The following is a 17,827-nucleotide window of genomic DNA, read 5'->3' on the forward strand; positions in this document are numbered from 1 at the left end:
CGGCTCCTCCCGCGGCGCCCGCCTCGGCCCCCGTCGGCGGCTGCCCTGGCGAGGCGCTGCCTTAACGCCCGGAGCCGGCTCCCGTGCGGGAAGTTGGCTTGCTCCCCTGCGGCTGTGCGTTAGGAGTTGGCCGTGCCTTTGAGTTTTGCTTCTTCTCTAATGGGGCTCGCACATAGTAAAGAAAATAAAAGGAGCGGGGAGAGAGCAGATTTGGGCCAAAATGAACCCCCTTCCCTTTAATTCCCTCGAAAAAAATCCAGACATCCAATGCGGAGGAAAAACAAACTCAGATTTGAGTTGCTGTCAGCTGTTTCTTGAAGGAAAATGTCGTAATGTAGTGGGTTTGGTATCTTCTTGATTATGTATCTATTGGCATTTTCTCAATGGTTCAGTTACTGTGTGATTAAGACAACTGAACCGTGATTACCAAACCAGTAAGTAGTAAAATGTCAAGAAAATTATATAGTCATTGGGATCAATTGCAGACAAGCACAGAACTGCATTATAACTGCTCTGCTACTCTGAGGATATGTAGCTAATTGTGATTCAGGGCTGTATGTAACTGATACTTCATTATAAAGCAATCCCTTTTAAGACTACTTAGATGTACCTTTAAATTCCTTCAACCGCAGAACTCAAAGTCCTTTTCCCCCACCATCCACCCTTTTGTTTCTGTAAAGCGTATGGGTATTATTTACTGCATATTGAGGCATGCAGCTCTAATAAGAGTTTCGTTGCTGATACTGTCATCTGCCAGAAAAGCAGTTCTTCCCTGCTTTGTGCTCAGGACCCTCCCCCTTTACCATGGCTTCCTTTTAAAGGATGGAGCACACAGCCTGCGAGCTCTACACACGAACATTTCAAAAATTCTATATCATTCTTCAAAGATGCAGTTTAGCAAGCAACATTAGTGATGACGTGAGGTCTTTCATTAAATAAACACTAGAAAAATGTTGAATCCCTGTGTTCTCAGTGACACCAACAGACAAGTGTGGTAGAAAGTTTATGCTTAGCTGAATTCTGTAGCCAAATGTAGCTACTTTTTTAAACCAATAATTCCACTAACCTTCATGAAGTCAACTGGGCAAATCTTAAACAAGAAGAAACAGACCCCAGTGTCTTACTTTGAAATCTCTAATGCTAACAACTCATCTACTTTTTCCTGGGATGTAATTGAAAAAGAATATAATTAAGTATTTGAGTATCTCCAGAAAATACAGCACATTACATTTTATTACAGGCAGTGGAATTTTTATTTTTAATTAGTGTTTCAGAATTTGGCTTAAATATTAAACAGGCCTATTCTAGAAGTCATCGTTGTATGATTATCAGCAAGTGAAATATTCCCAGAAGTTCACAAGGGAAGACTTTTTAAGAACTATGTAGTCTTACATCTAATAAAACTTCAGAGGGTGGTACAATTCCATGGAAAACTGGTAGCATGTCTCTTAATTTACAGAATAGCATAACTTCTCTTTGAGAGTGTTAAGAGTAAAATGATGAACCAACTTAATGTTGTCTGAAACAAAGCTATGTATATGAATCCGCATCATAGCTCAATTTAAAATCTTCAGAAATAGCCCATCTCCTTTGTTGCCTTGATACAACATATTTTTCCTTTAAAAATGCTAAATTCAAATATAAAATTACTGCTTCTTTAACTGACCCCCCAAAAAAATTTCAGATAAAGAAGTACAATTTTGTAAAATGTGTATACATATCTGAGCATCAAGTAGAAATATTAAAGCAAATTTTGTTTTAGTTTAAATTGTCCAGGCGGTATTCCTGAGGTTGTTCAGGTGGCTAAAGCTAGAAGTAATACTGATGGCTAACCCTTGCAGGAATGAGTCCCATGTCTTACTGGTTTTATAGGTGATACAGTCTGTGAAAGGACTAGAACTGATACATGGTACTGAACCTGAAGCTATGTTTCACAAACTACTTTGACTTCACACATGATGATATTTAAATGTTAAAATACGGGTTTGTGTCAAAGGGCTGCTTTTTTGGTTGTTGTTTTAACATAGTCTGTAGTCAACAGACCTCCTTTCATTTTAAGCCTCTGGGAAGGATATATTATGTTGTCATCAGTGATAGACTAATCCACCAATGCATCTTTAATCCAGAAGAGGGATAATTCTAATTCTGGGCAAGAGTGCAAGAAGGGATTCCAGATAATATTAGAAAATATGCTTTGCTTTGCACAGAACTTTTAAAAAATTCATTCACATAAGTATTTTAATTTTACTATTGCAATGATTTATGTCTAATTAGCAATTATAAATCACATTATGAAAAAACTTCATGTCTCAAAAAAGCATAGATAACAACTGCTTGACTGTTACTTTAGCTGCTCAGAATTCTCACAGTAGATATTTTGTATTGTTGTATATATGTTACACATACATATTATTTACATATGAAACCAGGGAATATATGCCGAACAAAATGAATGAGATTAATATTGGGGTGACTCCTAGCTGTGCGGGAGATCCCAGAGATCTCCTGCAAACTTCCCATTACCTGTGTTGCATATGTGGAAGAACAGCATTAAGGGTTTGCCTCTCTGGATTTCCATGACAGAGCTCTTGGATCTCCCTATGTGCTATTATACCTTCACCTTCTTACAACTCTGAACTGTCTTTTGTGTTCCTGACATCGTAGTTTAAGTCAACGCTTTCTCAAAGGGCTTTTTATCCCCCTGATAACTAAGCACCAGGTCATCCAAAGACTTTTTGCCCCCCTCTGTTTGCAGTGTGTTTATGTGGTTATCGCTCATTCAGAAAACAAATATATGCATTTTCAAATGAGTAGGTTGTGGTCTGGGGTTTTTGTTTTTGTGGGTTTGGGGGGGTGGTGGTGTCAGATTTTCAAGACAAAATATTATTTTCAAGTGTGAAAATATTTCAAATATAAGCCTATAATTACCCCCCAAATATTATGAAACTAAATGTCTGAAGTGGGTTATTTCACTTCAAGCTTTTTTTTTTCTACTCATCCCTATTTAGGTTAGGTGAAGTATTCAGAAATGGTTGCATGGTAGGAAATTATGTTATATTGCTTTCATATATATAATGTAAAAATAAATAAATAAATATTCTGTATTTACTGTTTATTTATTTAAATAGATTAAATCCACACCAGAGGTGGTTGTTTCTGAGAATTTGTGATAATTTCTTAGAGAGCAAAGCTAACAGAGATTCAGCAAATGACCTCATTAATTTGTATGAAAAAAGTGCAACAATTTTGCATATAGTTATACTATAAAATGACAACTGAAGTTCTATAATTATCTCTTGTGTCTACCAAATGTGATCAGTTTCCAAATTAAGTGTGTACTTCCACATGTTTATTAACAATCTTGTATGATCAGTTTAATCTGAAGATCAAGCTGAGTTAATTCCTTCTTGCTCACTGTCAATAGTGATAATTCTCTGTTTGTAGAACAACTTCTACATTCAGATATGTTTTTCCAATTAAAAACTTGCTCAAGTATTAACAGACAGAATTTTGTACCTAAGCAGCAATTTTCATAACTTTTTTCTTTTTTTTTTTTTTGTTGGTCCTTACCAACAGAAGATTGGATTCAGTTTTCCAGTTGCTTTAGTTACCCTTAAGGGGTGATTGAAATGTATCTGATGAGAACATACAGATATACGTGGACATCACATTTGAAATGCTTACTTCCACTGGCATCGTGGGTAGAACAAGGTTGTCTCTTTTGCATAATCAGCAGTTGGTATAGAACTGAAAGCCTTTGTATACAGTGATCTTCCCAGATTGCAGGGGCAGATTCCTCCCCCGCTGCCCCCCAGCCGCCCCCATCACTCGCTTTTCTGTCTCATAGACAAACTGGTGAGGTCTGTGCTAGGTTGAGCCAATGCATTAACACTTTCTGCAACTTTGCTGTCAAATTCTGTGTCTCATTCCGGTTGAATCTTGTCCTCTCTAGACTAGTCAATGTGCTGCTTAATCATAACATGGTTATCATAAAAACTTCAAAAGCAGCAGAGTACTTCTTGGCTACTGATGCTACTCAGTGTTTCTCCCCTCAAATGGGCTCAAGGAATTGCAGCAGTGTCAGGTGTAGGGAAACAACAGCTGAGCTTCCCAGGGGGAGGACGTTATTGTCCATACTCCAGGATCAGAATGGCCCACCTCCTAAAGACAAAAGCCTGTGACCAAAGAAGGGTGAAAGACTCAAGCTATGATAAGCACTGATCAACATCAAAGACACTTCCAAGCAGTGACAGCGGGAAAGCTGGTGGTCTGTCACGCCCTCCCTCTGAAGGGGTGGAGGTGCAGTGAAGGTCGTCTACTGCTTTGTCATAGAGATGAAGTCAGTTGGCCAGAGGGAAAGTTCCAAAGATAGGTATATAGTTGGTCTTCTGTTTTGCAGGCTTGTTTTGCCCTTTTGCTTATATCCTTGGATAAGTAAATAATGTGTTGTTTTGAATGAATCATGTATTTTTCACTGCAAAAGTATACCATCAACACAGGAAAAAATCTTGCTTGTTCTCAGCTCAGAGCACAAAGAAAGCAAACGCTTTCATTTCTGTACTTGTCTGTGTAAGACATGGCATGTGTTGCAGCTCGCTGTAGCTCTGTTACTAAAAAAAAGGCAAATGTGATTTTGAATATAAACCAGGGGTCAGATGTTGGAATCTGTGTTGTGCTGTTGCTCTTCGCTGGAAGTAACTGAGAGGCTAAATTAAGCAGCTACTTGAAAAATCTTTTCCTCTTCTTTCAGCACAATTGTTGGGGGAATAGAACTTCATAATTTAAGATTGTTTTATTTGGGTGATCTTTGCTTTCAGCAGGTATAGTAACTTCTGATTCTAACTTGAGCTGAAGTTGGAACTGAAAGACACAGAATTGGAGGGGGTCAGAGGCATCTTAAGACTACATTTCTTAATTCTTGAGTTCTGGTCCTAAGGATCTGATTCAAACAAAAAAAAAAAACCAGAAAAAAAAAGCATGCAGGTGCCATTTTTAATATCCAATCATCAGATTATTCCTTAAAATCATGAAAAATTGTCATTACTGTATGTTTTGTTCAGAGAGTGTTATTGCTAGAGAAAATACTGATGTGTTCGAATTGTCAGGTGGTGTTCTTACTTTTTGCTAGACAGAAAGAAGTTAGAATGATAATACTGCAGTGTATCCATTCAGAAGGCTATTTAATTCATTAACCACACCACTTTTAATTCTTAGGTTCCAGGTTAATGCTCAAAATGTGATGTTAGACTAGTAACACACGTTATTTCAGAACTAAACTCTGTATTTGAATTCAAGATGAACATTTGAAATTTAAGAGTGGAAAAGAGTCATTAAATAAGGGTTAGGGGTTTTTTTTCTGAATAATATGAGAATATTATCCTCAATATTGTTTCTGGGTAGAACTTTATATGTGAGCCTTAGAAACCTGATACTCAGTGCAGTGATCAAAACAAATCTGTGTATTTGAAGTGACATGTATTTGAAGTGACATGTATTTGAATGAATGTATACTTTGTCAATGGATTACAGAAAAAACTCTTTAGAGGATTTCTAAATCTTAGATGATTATCAGGAATCCCACTAGAGATGTTCTGTAAACCTACTCTTTTTTTCTTCTCCAAATGTATGATACTATTTTCTTCTCTGATAACATTTCAGTGAGTAAATAGGTTTACTCTGAAAACAGATTTATCTTACTGTTATCATTGCATTTATACATTCAACTTCTATTTTCTCCTATTTTTATTTTGTTTATGCAGGTAGTAATTTTATACACATTCCCAGTCTTTTTGGATGCAAAGAAAATGTGCTCAGAGTATTGTTCAGAGCAATACAACAATAGAAATACAACAAAACCACTGCCTCGAGCACATGTAGAAGTGTATGTAGAAGTGTAAGCAAATAGATAAGCATGAATATATTACAATAAGACAGGAAAGGTATGGGTTTACAGAGCATTCACTACTGTTAGTACTATTCTGACGTGATGTATTTTTGAAAGAGAAGTTGCATGTATTAGAAAAGGTGAACACGGGCAATTGCTACACCAGTTCTGCATTTTCGCAAGCTAGCTCACCTTACCTTGTGTTAAAGTGACTAGAAGTAAAGTGCATGTAAGGAACAACTTGCTCCCAAAGTAATGTTGTTTCCTCCGTAGTCAATCTAAAAATAAGTAAATAAGAAAGAAGGAAAAAAAAGGGGGGGGACGGGGACGGATAAAGAAACAAACAAAGCATTCTCAAACTGCAGACAGGAGAGACTTCCTCAACAGTAAGAAAAGTCTTCTTTTGGAGTTTCTCTTGCCAAGTGCTTCTGGCTCCTTCTGTTTTCCAGGACTGATAACAGCATTCAAAGGCTTTGGAACAGGTGTTGTTCTTAAAATACTCACATATTCAACATTGAACTTGACATTAAATATCTTCTGAGCATCCCTAAAGCTTAATGCTGGGCTGTCAATCATTTCAAGGACAGCTGAAGACAATCGCGTTACAAGAAACACCTCATCTTCCCTGTTGATCTTAGATGCAGGACTTGTTTTAAGAAATGTGGTCTGCTATCTTATGATGTTGCAATGATTTGCCCCTTTTCAAGGAAGGGTGGATTGTTTGTTGTCGGGGGTTTTTTTCCCCTCTTGTCGTGGTTTAACCCCAGCTGGTAACTAAGCACCACGCAGCCGCTCACTCACACACGCCCCACACCCAATGGGATGGAGGAGAGAATCAGAAGGAAAAAGGTAAAGCTCGTGGGATGAGATAAGAACAGTTTAATAGAACAGAAAGGAAGACACTAATAATTATAATAATAATAATAAAATGACATTAATAATAATAAAAGGATTGGAATATAGAAAACAAGTGATGCACAATGCAATTGCTCACCACCTGGTGACCGATGGTCAGTTTCCTGAGCAGTGATCCCCCCCCAAGGCCAACTCCCCCCAGTTTATATACTGGGCATGATGTCACACAGTATGGAATACCCCTTTGGCCAGTTTGGGTCAGCTGCCCTGGCTGTGTCCCCTCCCAACTTCTTGTGCCCCTCCAGCCTGCTTGCTGGCTGGGCATGAGAAGCTGAAAAATCCTTGACTTAGTCTAAACACTACTCAACAACAACTGAAAACATCAGTGTGTTATCAACATTCTTCTCATACTGAATCCAAAACAGAGGACTATACCAGCTACTAGAAAGAAAATTAACTCTATCCCAGCTGAAATGAGGACACCTCCTCATGAGTCATCTATTGTGTTTTCAGTGGCTGGTTAAGACTAGGTCTAGAGCTTTCTGATCCCTCAGAGAAACCAAAGTTCAGTCAGTTGTCCCTGGGTCTTCAAGAGACACTTTTCAGCAGAACATATTTTTGAGAGTTCATGGCCAGTTTAACCGTTTTCCATTAAAGTTTTTCATCAGATTATATAAAAAGCATTCTGAATTCTGCTGTATTTTATCCTTAAAGCAGCACTGATTCTTTATGAAGATCAGTGAACTCTGATAGGAACACACTTATTCTGTGTAAGGAAGAAAGCAAATAAGCAGTAATGAGGATAGCCAAGGGAACTGTCCTGAAAGGCTTCCAAAATGTTCCCTCTCAAGTGGAATGAAGGAGGTAACTGGTTCTGTAGCTGAGTTTGTCCATCTTTGAGGAATTAGGAAAAGTATTAAGAATACAAGTAAAGAAACTGCCATTACCACCCAGATTTTTGATAACATTTTGTAATGGCAAACTGGCAACATGCAAAGTCAAATTTTTTAGTGAAAATGAAAGAAAATAAAGCCCAATTGTAAAAATTTTGGGTCTTACTCTACATTCAGTGAAGCCAATGTGAAATTTATTCCTGTTATAATCAAAGGTTTTACTTCAGCAAAACCAGAAGTGTTCAGCTACAACTTTTACTGTGTTGTTATAGAAATTTGCAAATCCCTGCAACAGCTTTTAACATTTTTGCAACTAAAGTCTGTCTCTTTCTTAGAGTAACTGTAGATGTATACCACTGAGCTCATTGAAATTGTACCAGTATCTTATTGAGGTAAATAAATGAGGAGTCTGGCCCAAGGCCTTAAATGACCTTTCCAAATAGTACCTTAGCTCTTCCTATTTTTTTCCAGTACATTCCAAAAATATTCATGCACTAAGTACAAAAGCTTTTCCTTAGTACCAAGCACAAAACAGAAAAGCAAGAAACTTATGTCTGTCTTTCAGGAAATAGGAATTTATATACCTCTAAGAAGAAAACATGAAATATCATGAAATTATCTCCTTTAGAATTCACAGGATTTGACAAATATTTAAAAGAAGTTAACACAACTTTTAAGGGAGAAAGTTATTCATAGATCCAACAAATAGGAAAAAAAAAGAAGAAAATTTGTTGTCACAAAATTTTTTTTTTTTTTAATAGATCACTAATAAAAATGTAAATACATCCCTGCATTGAGTCTGGGTTAGACCTTTCTTGTGTTAAAAGAAGAAATGAAAGAAAAACAACTGTGACATAACCTAACTTGAATTTTCTTTAATAAAGACATTTAATCTATCATTACTTTTGAATCCTACCATAAGGAAAAAATAATGCAGGAGGTCTTGTTTACAGTAAAAGAATTAAATGTCAGTATTTAGATGTATTACCTTTGGGGGGATGTAGGCAGTTTTGAGGTATTATTGTACAAAGCTGTAATTGTTCCCATTTGAAGAGAAAACAGCTTCCAGTGTGCCAGCACTGAATTTACTTTTTCTCTAGGCATTAATTATGTCTGCTAGGAGTCCAGGTTCCAGCTCTTAGGACTTTTAAGGGTTGAAAGTTGCCAGGGTTATTTTGCTTTTCCTTCAGTTTGAACCTATAGAAATACAGAAAGATTCATCTGGACAGCATGGACTTGAAACTCATTGCTACAGCTTTTTTTGGTGCCCTTTTCTTTTTGCCTTTCATCTCCCTCAACAGCTTGTTATGATACGTGACTAGACATCTTATTCCAAATGTATGAAAGAGAACTCTAAGCTGGTCCTTTTGACATCTATTTGATTTTTAGAATGAGAAAATTGTCCCAAGACAAATAGCTTGATTTTTTTTTTTCCTAAATGTCAGATATCTCCCGTGATGAGAAGAGTATGTTTTTTACATAAATTGTGCCTTTTATCACATTTTGGAATTAATGATGATAAGAAACATAATGGGAATACTGTATTGTTTTAGAAAAAAATATTTTTGTAGGAAAACCAAACTTCTTTGTGGAAGATCAAACAGCTTCTTTGGTGGGTAAAAGAACTTCAATAAATCAATAATAATCACAGTGTATCAGCAATAAGTTGATTCTTTTTTATGATCTAAATGAAAATACACAATATTTTAATCTATGTCTTTCTTTTGAATATATGGATTAACTTTGTGAGATGATAAGGTATTCATTACATTTACTAAACTGGACTGTTTCTGGTTGAGTTGAAAGATCTTGAGGCTAGGAGTTTAGACTTGACATTTTCTCTTTTCCACTTCCAGAACAGCAGGAAGAAGCATGCACCTCATGAAACCTGTAGTTATAGAACCATGTGTTAGGCATTTAAATAATTACAAGTTCAGTGTAGAAAAGTATTGTTAATAAATATTAATGGAAGAGGTTGAGCTACATAATTGCCAAGAATAAGGAAAGTTAACAGGATCACTGATTTTCAGAGGAAAATATATAGCTATAGGTTGTGTCTGTTTCAGTCCTGTAGTGATTGGGCGACAGCATGGGAGGAAAAAGGTGAGACACTAGTGCAGTTAGACACTATATTTGGGGGGCTATTCAAAGTCTTACCGTAAATTAGTGTTTGTGATTTTAAAGCATATTGTGGCTTTGATGTCCCTATTTGAAGCAGAGCTGTGCTACAATACAGTATGACCAAGTTATCTTCTTAATCGTGCTCAAGAGCTGCTTCTGCATTGGAAATAGAAAGCAGGATGCATTAGACATCCTGAATCTCTTTATAACCTTTTTGTATTTTTACAGGAAGATTTACTTTTACTTTTTCTTTTTTTTTTTTTTTTAAGTAGACATATATGAGATTTTTAGAATTCATCAGGAGAGTGACTCTGCTGATACTGCCTTGCAGAGTATGCATCCGAGAGTGGTTAAAGCACAGCATGCTCCATGGATCTGTTACCAACAAATTCTTGGAACTAGGCAGACAATGGCTCTTACATCATACTACACTGAGTCCTTCTCTAAGGAAAAGGGTGGTAGGCTTGGCTACCTCACATCAGTTATGTGAACTCACTGCAGTGCAGTATGAGACCAAAGATGGAGGATTCAGCCTTTCCACACTTACAGGTGTGCTAAAGGTTGTGCTGGTTAAAGCCTGCTTCCAGGTTTTCTTCTGGTAGCGTGCAGGTTTGCACCCAACTATTTGCAATAGCTTTGACATCCCTGTAAGAGCTTGTCATTTTTCCCTTTGAATCTGTAACTTTTGTCTTCAAATTCATTAGCAATTACAGATAATTATTTGTTATCTTATTTTCATATCTGCAGCCAGTAGGCATAAGTGACGTGAATTTTGAAAAAGCAGGCTATTATTCTCTAAGATGTATTAAAAACCTTAAGAAAAAATAGATTATAAGTGACCTTAAATACAGAATTGTGGGGGTTTTGTTGTTGTTGTTTGGTTTTTTTAAGATTTACTTACAGTATGAACTGGAGTGTTGACTGATTTTCAGAGGTAGTCGGAAAGGGGTAGTCTTACGTGGTAAAGTGTACGACTCATCTTTGACCAAGAAAGAGAAAAAGAGGGAGCAGCTGCGAAGAAGCAGTGATTGACTGATAGGATTGCTGAGTGAGCAGCAGGTAGTGCTTTGGAATGAACTAAATGGCAGTAGCACTGCGGGAAGCTTCACTTCGGTGCAGAATATGACCAAGGAAATGTTACCATGAATGAGTATAGTCATGAGAGGATTAAAAGCACTGTATTCTCTCTTCTCAGTAAGCAAATTACCTGTGGTCCTACTAGCACTTGGTGGAAAGCCATCTGGCAGTTTTGGGTGTCATAAGCCAATGTGTCTTTGTTATCTTCTTGGTGAATGTTTAGCCACTAAAACCAATCAATTAAAGTCTTTGTTTCATCATATTGTAACTTCTAGCTGGTTGATATGGGGGAAGGAAGCAACTAAAAGTAGGTTAGGTAGCTGACTTGATGAAAAAACACAGTAAGAATTAACTATGGCAACTTGTTTGGGTTTTTTTTTAGTTTACTTTTTTTATAAAGGACTACTTTTATAAATGATTACTTTTAAAAAGGGAATGAGGAACTAGGGGGTTTTTTGTTTGTTTTGTTTTAACTGATTTTAAGTTTTTTATGTATGGATGACTGGACAGCACATGATCTTATTTTTCATAAACTTGCTTACAGTATGTCTGAAAGTCTGCTGCGGTTCTCATGTTTGCCATCTGTGCTGCCCCTCTCCCAGAACTTCCCACTCCTACTGTCGGGGTGGATCAGATCTGACCAAACAGCTGCTGAGCAGTTACAGATTCCATCCTGGCAGTGAAGAGTCCCAGCTTACCTCCACGCATGGGGCTGTGAATTACAGCAATTCAGTGCTGCTTCCCCAGACAGCTGATTGACTGCTGCAGCAGAAGCAGTGATCAGCAAGAGTCAGGATGGACAGGTGGAAATTACTGCAGGCATTTAAAATCATTAGTCATAATTCTTATACAAATAAAACAGGCAGCTGTTGAGCTGTCTTCATACTGCTATGAGCAGGATCCAGATGGGGACCTGGGGTTTTGGTTCCAATTGTGACTCAGTGCTAATAATTAAAGAAGGTAGCGGAAGCAGTAACTCTTGGAGAAATGCACAGAGACTTTGTTGCCTGCATCCAGTTGGAGTTATCTGAATTGCTTTTTTTCCCCCACTTTTGTCCTAACTAAACAAAATAATTATGTATTAGAGATGTGCTTCCTTTTGACCCCAACAGTACCTTCAGAAAAGGAATTATCTATCTGGACCTTTCAACACTTTGTATTTCAGGTGTGTTTATAAATACAGAAACATATATGCAGGTGATAACCTGCTTTAATTACAGAATAAAGCATGTTTCATTTAGGAGAAATAGTTCATGTAGTCATCTTTCTGCTGAAGAGAGTCTTCTGGGAATGGCTGCTTGAACTGTCAGGGCAGCTGCAGGCTGCCTGTTTGTGTCTTTTGTGGTGAATAATTTTAACATTACTAATTTCTTCTCTTTTGTGGATTTGTTTTTTAAACATAAATAATCATAACCTGATGTGGTATCGATCTCACCTGAAATATAACAAATTACTGAAGCAAGAACTTTATATAAATAGGTATGATCACTCACAGAAATCATGAGAAAAGCAAAGGTTTCTTCCAATGCAGACAACAGTCAGAGGGGAGAAAGAAAAACACCCACTATATGCATCTTTAAGTAAGGTGCAAAGTACAGGTAAATAGTCCAACTGACAGTCTCACAAGTGACAAGCAAAAGGAGTGTCTCTTCCAGGAAGGCAGGAAAACAAGTTCAAGGAATTATTAGCCACCTAAATAAATAAATAATCAGTAACTATAGTCATTCCTTTTACCCTTATTCTGCTTTCTGAAACACATTTGCCTTTTATGAATTCTTTGTAGGCAGGGTCTTCCCACTCAAAGGAAGAAAGACAAAGGCCAGAAAGCCCAACAATAGAAACACCGTATGACCCAAACTGTGATGGATAGATCTTACTAAGCTGAGTTTTGGGAGATGAGTGAAATAATTACAGGTAAAGCTAAGAGGTTAGAGTTAACTGGGAGAAGTACAGTACAGTTTCTTCCCCAGCCTGATGTGGTTGGTATGTCATTTTATATGAACTGTCATTGAAAAAAATGCTTCCAGGGGTACAATTAAAGGTTATGAGACACTTTCTGCCACCTTTACACATTCTGTTCTACATCGGGATGACATCCTAAGATGAGCAAGAATGAAGGGAGAGAAACAGGTTTTTACATTTATAGCATGAAGGTATTGTCTCCTAACATTTTTGATGCTCAGAAGTATATCAAATTGCTGATGTTTAATTAAAGTGTACATAGTAATTATTCTACTGAAAATATTTTTCTAAAGTGAAGTTAATGAGAAAGAATCTTTGTAATGGTGTTTCTTAGTTTGATAGTTGTTGTTTTTCTAGCTATTAAACTTTAACATATTGCCGTGCAGAGCACAGTGATTTTATTTCATCTGTTTTAATGCTCAGACTATTGTAGCAGTTTGCATCGCACTTGAATGTTTTGGTGTTCATTTATCATAGTTAATTCGTGGCTTCCAGGGAGAGTTTGTGAAAGGCACAATAAACTAAATATAACAGAATAGTTTGCTCTTGAAAGCAGGTGCTTCCTGATAGCTTTTCAGGTTTGGCAAGCAAAGTTTGTGGCAGTGAAACACTGCAGTGAGCTGTCTGATACCTTGGCTGTGAAAAAAACCTGAATGTTTGCTTTCTGACAGACCTCACCAGTATCTTACTTGGTACATAAGACAATGCCATCCTGGGCCACGTGACATGGAATATGTCTCGGGCTGAGGATGCAAAGTGGGAAATGCTCTCCAGCCAGACTCAGTGCAACCACATGGTATGCTGTTCTGCTGCGGGGAAGCACCGATGCCTCTCTAGTTCCAGGAACCTATGTGCCAGATTAGTACGTGATTAGCAGATCAAATATCAGGGCTGGCAGCTGCATATACAGTGTGGGCACCTGGCAGAAAAGGGTCTGAAGTACAGAGCTATGTGATATTCAGGCCTGTGTGCTGGCATTATGAAGTAAGAGCCAAGATCTGTTCTCTGTATTATCAAGAAGGTAGAATAATCCTCAAAAATAAAACAAATTGTATCCATAGATATTCTATTTCTTTCTGCCAGCACTGCTACTCCACACTAAGGGATACGTTTGTTATTGTTAAATTCCCAATGCTTCCTGAATTAATTTACACTTACACTTACAATCAAGCATATGGTGTTATTACGGAAACCACCACCACCACCACCACCACCGCCCCCCTCCAAACTCCTGTGGTTCTGAACTAAAACATTTATCTTCAGTTTTTAATTATCTGAAATTTTGGATCAATTCCACAATTTTATCAGGTTTTAAGCTTAAATTGTGATTTCCAGAAGCCTTTTGTATTTGTTACTAAAGAAAGGTCTGATGATCAAAATAGTTTCAGGATTTCTAGTAGCACCTAAGTAGTTCAGTTGCTCAAATATAGTGGTAGAAGACTTGATAATTGCAACTGAAGAGAAATAGAGAAGGTAGAAGAATGAGGGATGTATCTTATTTCCACAAGTGCAAACTACTACCAGAGTTACAGTTATGAGACTTCCACAACCAAAAGCCACCCTTGCACCATATCTATCACATTCTACCATGAGGGGGGTGTATTTCACACCCTTAATTCTTTCTGTAGGACAGTAACTTTATATGAATGGGTTATTGTACAGGAGAAGTGTGTTTCCGTCCTTACCCTGTATTTCCAAAATTACTCTCATAAAAAGATACCCTAACAAGACCAGGCTAGCAGAAAATGTTAAACTTAGCTTAAATTATACTGGTGACAAACCTGAAAGAACAAAGCACAGAACTAGATAGTCTAGGTCACAGAAAGTCATCCTGCATGGAAAGCAGCAAATATCTCTCTTTTTCTAATCTTGGAATGTTCTCAAACACAGATGTTGAAGAAATGAAGAGGATTTTTCACAAAAAGGGATTTGTTACAACCTATGCTCTGATGAAACAGTGTGTCTATAAAGAGGAATTCTATTTTTACTTGCAAGATGTATCTTTCACAACACTAATGCTCAGTCAGCAAGACAAAAATTTTTCATGTAAATATTGTTTTAAATGTCCAGGAGAAAAAAATATTCCTATAAGAATGTACTTTCTACTTTCCAAAAAGTTCTTCTAATACTGCAGCTTTCAGACCAAAAGTAAAAAGAAAATTACATAAATGTTTAAAAAGAAAAGAAAACCCAAAACTAAAAGAAGAGAACCCAAACAAGCTCAACATCAATGAAAATCTGGCAATAATTAATTTCTATATTTTATCACATTAATATGTTTGTTATTTCATAACTTCAGGATTGCTATGTTGTGTTCTAGCACACTTTGTGAAGCATCAGGAGCACATGAGGAGTCAACAGTGGTTTTTACTGGTATTGACTCCATTTTCTGAGGCACAGCTGAATTTCTTTTCAGTCTAATGAAAACAAAAATATAACTACTGTGAATACTCTAAGGTGTCATGGTGTTTTTTCCTGTTTTCTAAATTGTCAAGACCAGAACCTCCTATGCACTCATTTAATTTGTTTCTTCAAGGCAGTATCCTTTGCAGTTCCTTCCACTCAGACTAGGCACCAGTGGCCCAACCTGCCATTCTCCCAAGACAGTTCTTGACTCAGCTCAGATCAGTTGGAAAATTCCTTTTGCTAAGTATGAGAGAGCTGTCCTTGAAGTGTGGGGATGTTCAGTTGCTTCCTTGTTCACCAGGCTAACTGTTTAAGTACTGAGAGTTTTTATTTCCATAAATAATACACAGTTTTCATAGGTGTCTCATGGGAACTACAGTGCTAGCCCGAGTTCTTTTCCATAACTGGAATATAAACTCAGTGATGAGAAATGTGAACCTTTAGACCCTAGCCCTGAACTGGTCACTTTTAACAAGCAGTGATCATGGTATTAAATCAAAGGGGCATCTAGAAAGTTTCTTTGTATAATCCTTTTCGGTTTTTTTTAATTAATTTTTTTGTTGCTTAATTTCACAAAGTGCTGAAATTCTAACATTTAAGATTTAATGTTAAGTATCAGATATGAAAATCTCTCTTTAGCTCTTGCAAATATGTAAAAGGGGGAACAAGTGATTTTGTGTGCCAAAGAACCAATGAAGCTTTGTTTCCTCTTGCAGTTGAGCTCCTATATTAATTTTCTGAAATCCAATAAAGTCAAGCTGACACTGAAGCTTTGTGAAAAAGGGACATGAATAATTTCTCTCCTGGCTGTTTTATGAAGCTTATAGCATCTCAGCATCCTTCAGTCCTCTTCTCCCCTATTAAATATTGCTGAAAACAGGCAAGGGATTTAGTGTTGAGAAGGAAAAAGATGGGGGGGGGGGGGAATCGGACATACATGGGGAACGCATTCACTTATGTTCTGTTTGCTTTATTACAAAAAGCAGCATCAGATTAAAAATTTCTTGAGAGATTCAGCAAGCATGGGAAATCCACAGCAGTTTAAGTACTACCCTTTATAACACTCTGAAATAGACATTTAACTGACTCTGCATTGATGCTTTCCAAGTTCAGATGTATTTGGCTTCACCATGCTAAAAGAAATGCTTGATACAGTAATTCTGAATCTATTGCTGTGAGGGAAGAAATGAATAAGTTGAAAAGCTTCATATATGCTAGTTGCACTTCTTCTTATCTTAGATACAAGCCTTTTCTTAGAACTGCCTTCCTCCCTTTTAGCTAACAAATTTCTCGGTCAGTGCCCCTCTCACAAGTGTGAGTAGAAGGCCTGAAGATGGACTTTGTGTCAATGGGATATTTGGGAGTAGACTTTGAGGGATTGTCTTGATTCACTTTCCTGATGAAAGAAGCTCTGAAAGGTATGGTGAATTTGACACTATTTTTTTTTTTTTCCTTAACTGGTTTAAGTTACTTACAGAATGGAATACAGGAAAGTGCTTTTCTCTCTTCTGACTGCAGAGGGAATCTTGCACTCCTAATCTTTAGTGCTTCTTGGATGCACTTTAATTAGAGGTCTAAAATAGACTGCATAGCTACCCTTCATAACTGCATAAAACTTAGGATAAGAGTCTCTTAATAGCTCCTTTCAAATCTCTCACATCTGGAAATAGTGGAACTAATTATGTTTAAGAGTTACCTTTTTTTCTGCTTTTATGGAGTGATCTCATATAACATCGTCAGAATTATGCCTCTTTCTCTTAAGAGGACTGATGCAGAGAGCAAAATAGAGTGGTCAAAAGCAAGGCCACTTTGGTTTTTGTCTTGCATTTTTTTCCATGCATCTGCCTGAAGCAGATGGAAGTTGAGCTAATTTCATCAATAGAAATTACTGCTTAAGTTAACTGGAATAATTTATTTGCTTCAAACAGTTTAGAAATAAATGACACTTTAAGGATTTATGTAACATCATTCATTTTTACACAGTTTGAGCTAGATGATATATTAGAACACAAAATGAAGCAGCTGGGGATAGCTGTGACACTTGAGAAAGAACCCAAATTTGTATTCATAAATTTAACCCATCTGGGTATGAGGAGGGCTTTTTTAGGTACATGTGATATAGGTGGTGGTCTTAATATGCACATGATGCATTTTCTGATACTTAAACCATGATTGGACTATATAGTTAGTTATTTAATGCCTTTAGTATTGCTGGATGGTGTTTTCTTTTTGCCTAATAGTATACTTGAGGAGTATGAAATTAAGTGGTTTAGTGATGGGGATCATAGTCTGGTTCCTGCTTGTATTTTTTTAAAATACTAAAATAATTATTAATCTAATGACTAATGAATTGCACATTGCAAGATACTTCTAATCAATCATGCAGTCTTTGGTGATTTATGCCCATGAAAAACGTTTCTTCCTAAAATAATGATTTTATCTGGGTGTTAAACCATCATGTACTTACTACAGTCTCTGTTCTATGCAATGTTAAAAATGCTATCAAAGTAGTTTCTGCATAAACTGAACCACCTTGTATACCATTAAGTATTTTAAAATAGTTTTATCCACTGTTAGGAAAAAACTCTGTAGTTTTATCAAGCATTTCTAACGTAAAAATCAGCATCAC

At 36.9% G+C, this 17,827-nt stretch overlaps 1 protein-coding gene across 1 annotated transcript in view; it reads left to right on the forward strand.

The window, feature by feature from the left end:
• Positions 1 to 17,827, forward strand: part of KCNH8 (potassium voltage-gated channel, subfamily H (eag-related), member 8) — a 208,782-nt gene that overhangs the window by 793 nt on the left and 190,162 nt on the right. The window lies entirely within an intron of this gene.

Source organism: Haliaeetus leucocephalus, unplaced genomic scaffold (genome assembly GCF_000737465.1).
Source record: "Haliaeetus leucocephalus isolate CR32 unplaced genomic scaffold, Haliaeetus_leucocephalus-4.0 Scaffold135, whole genome shotgun sequence".
NCBI classification, from domain to species: Eukaryota; Metazoa; Chordata; class Aves; order Accipitriformes; family Accipitridae; genus Haliaeetus; species Haliaeetus leucocephalus.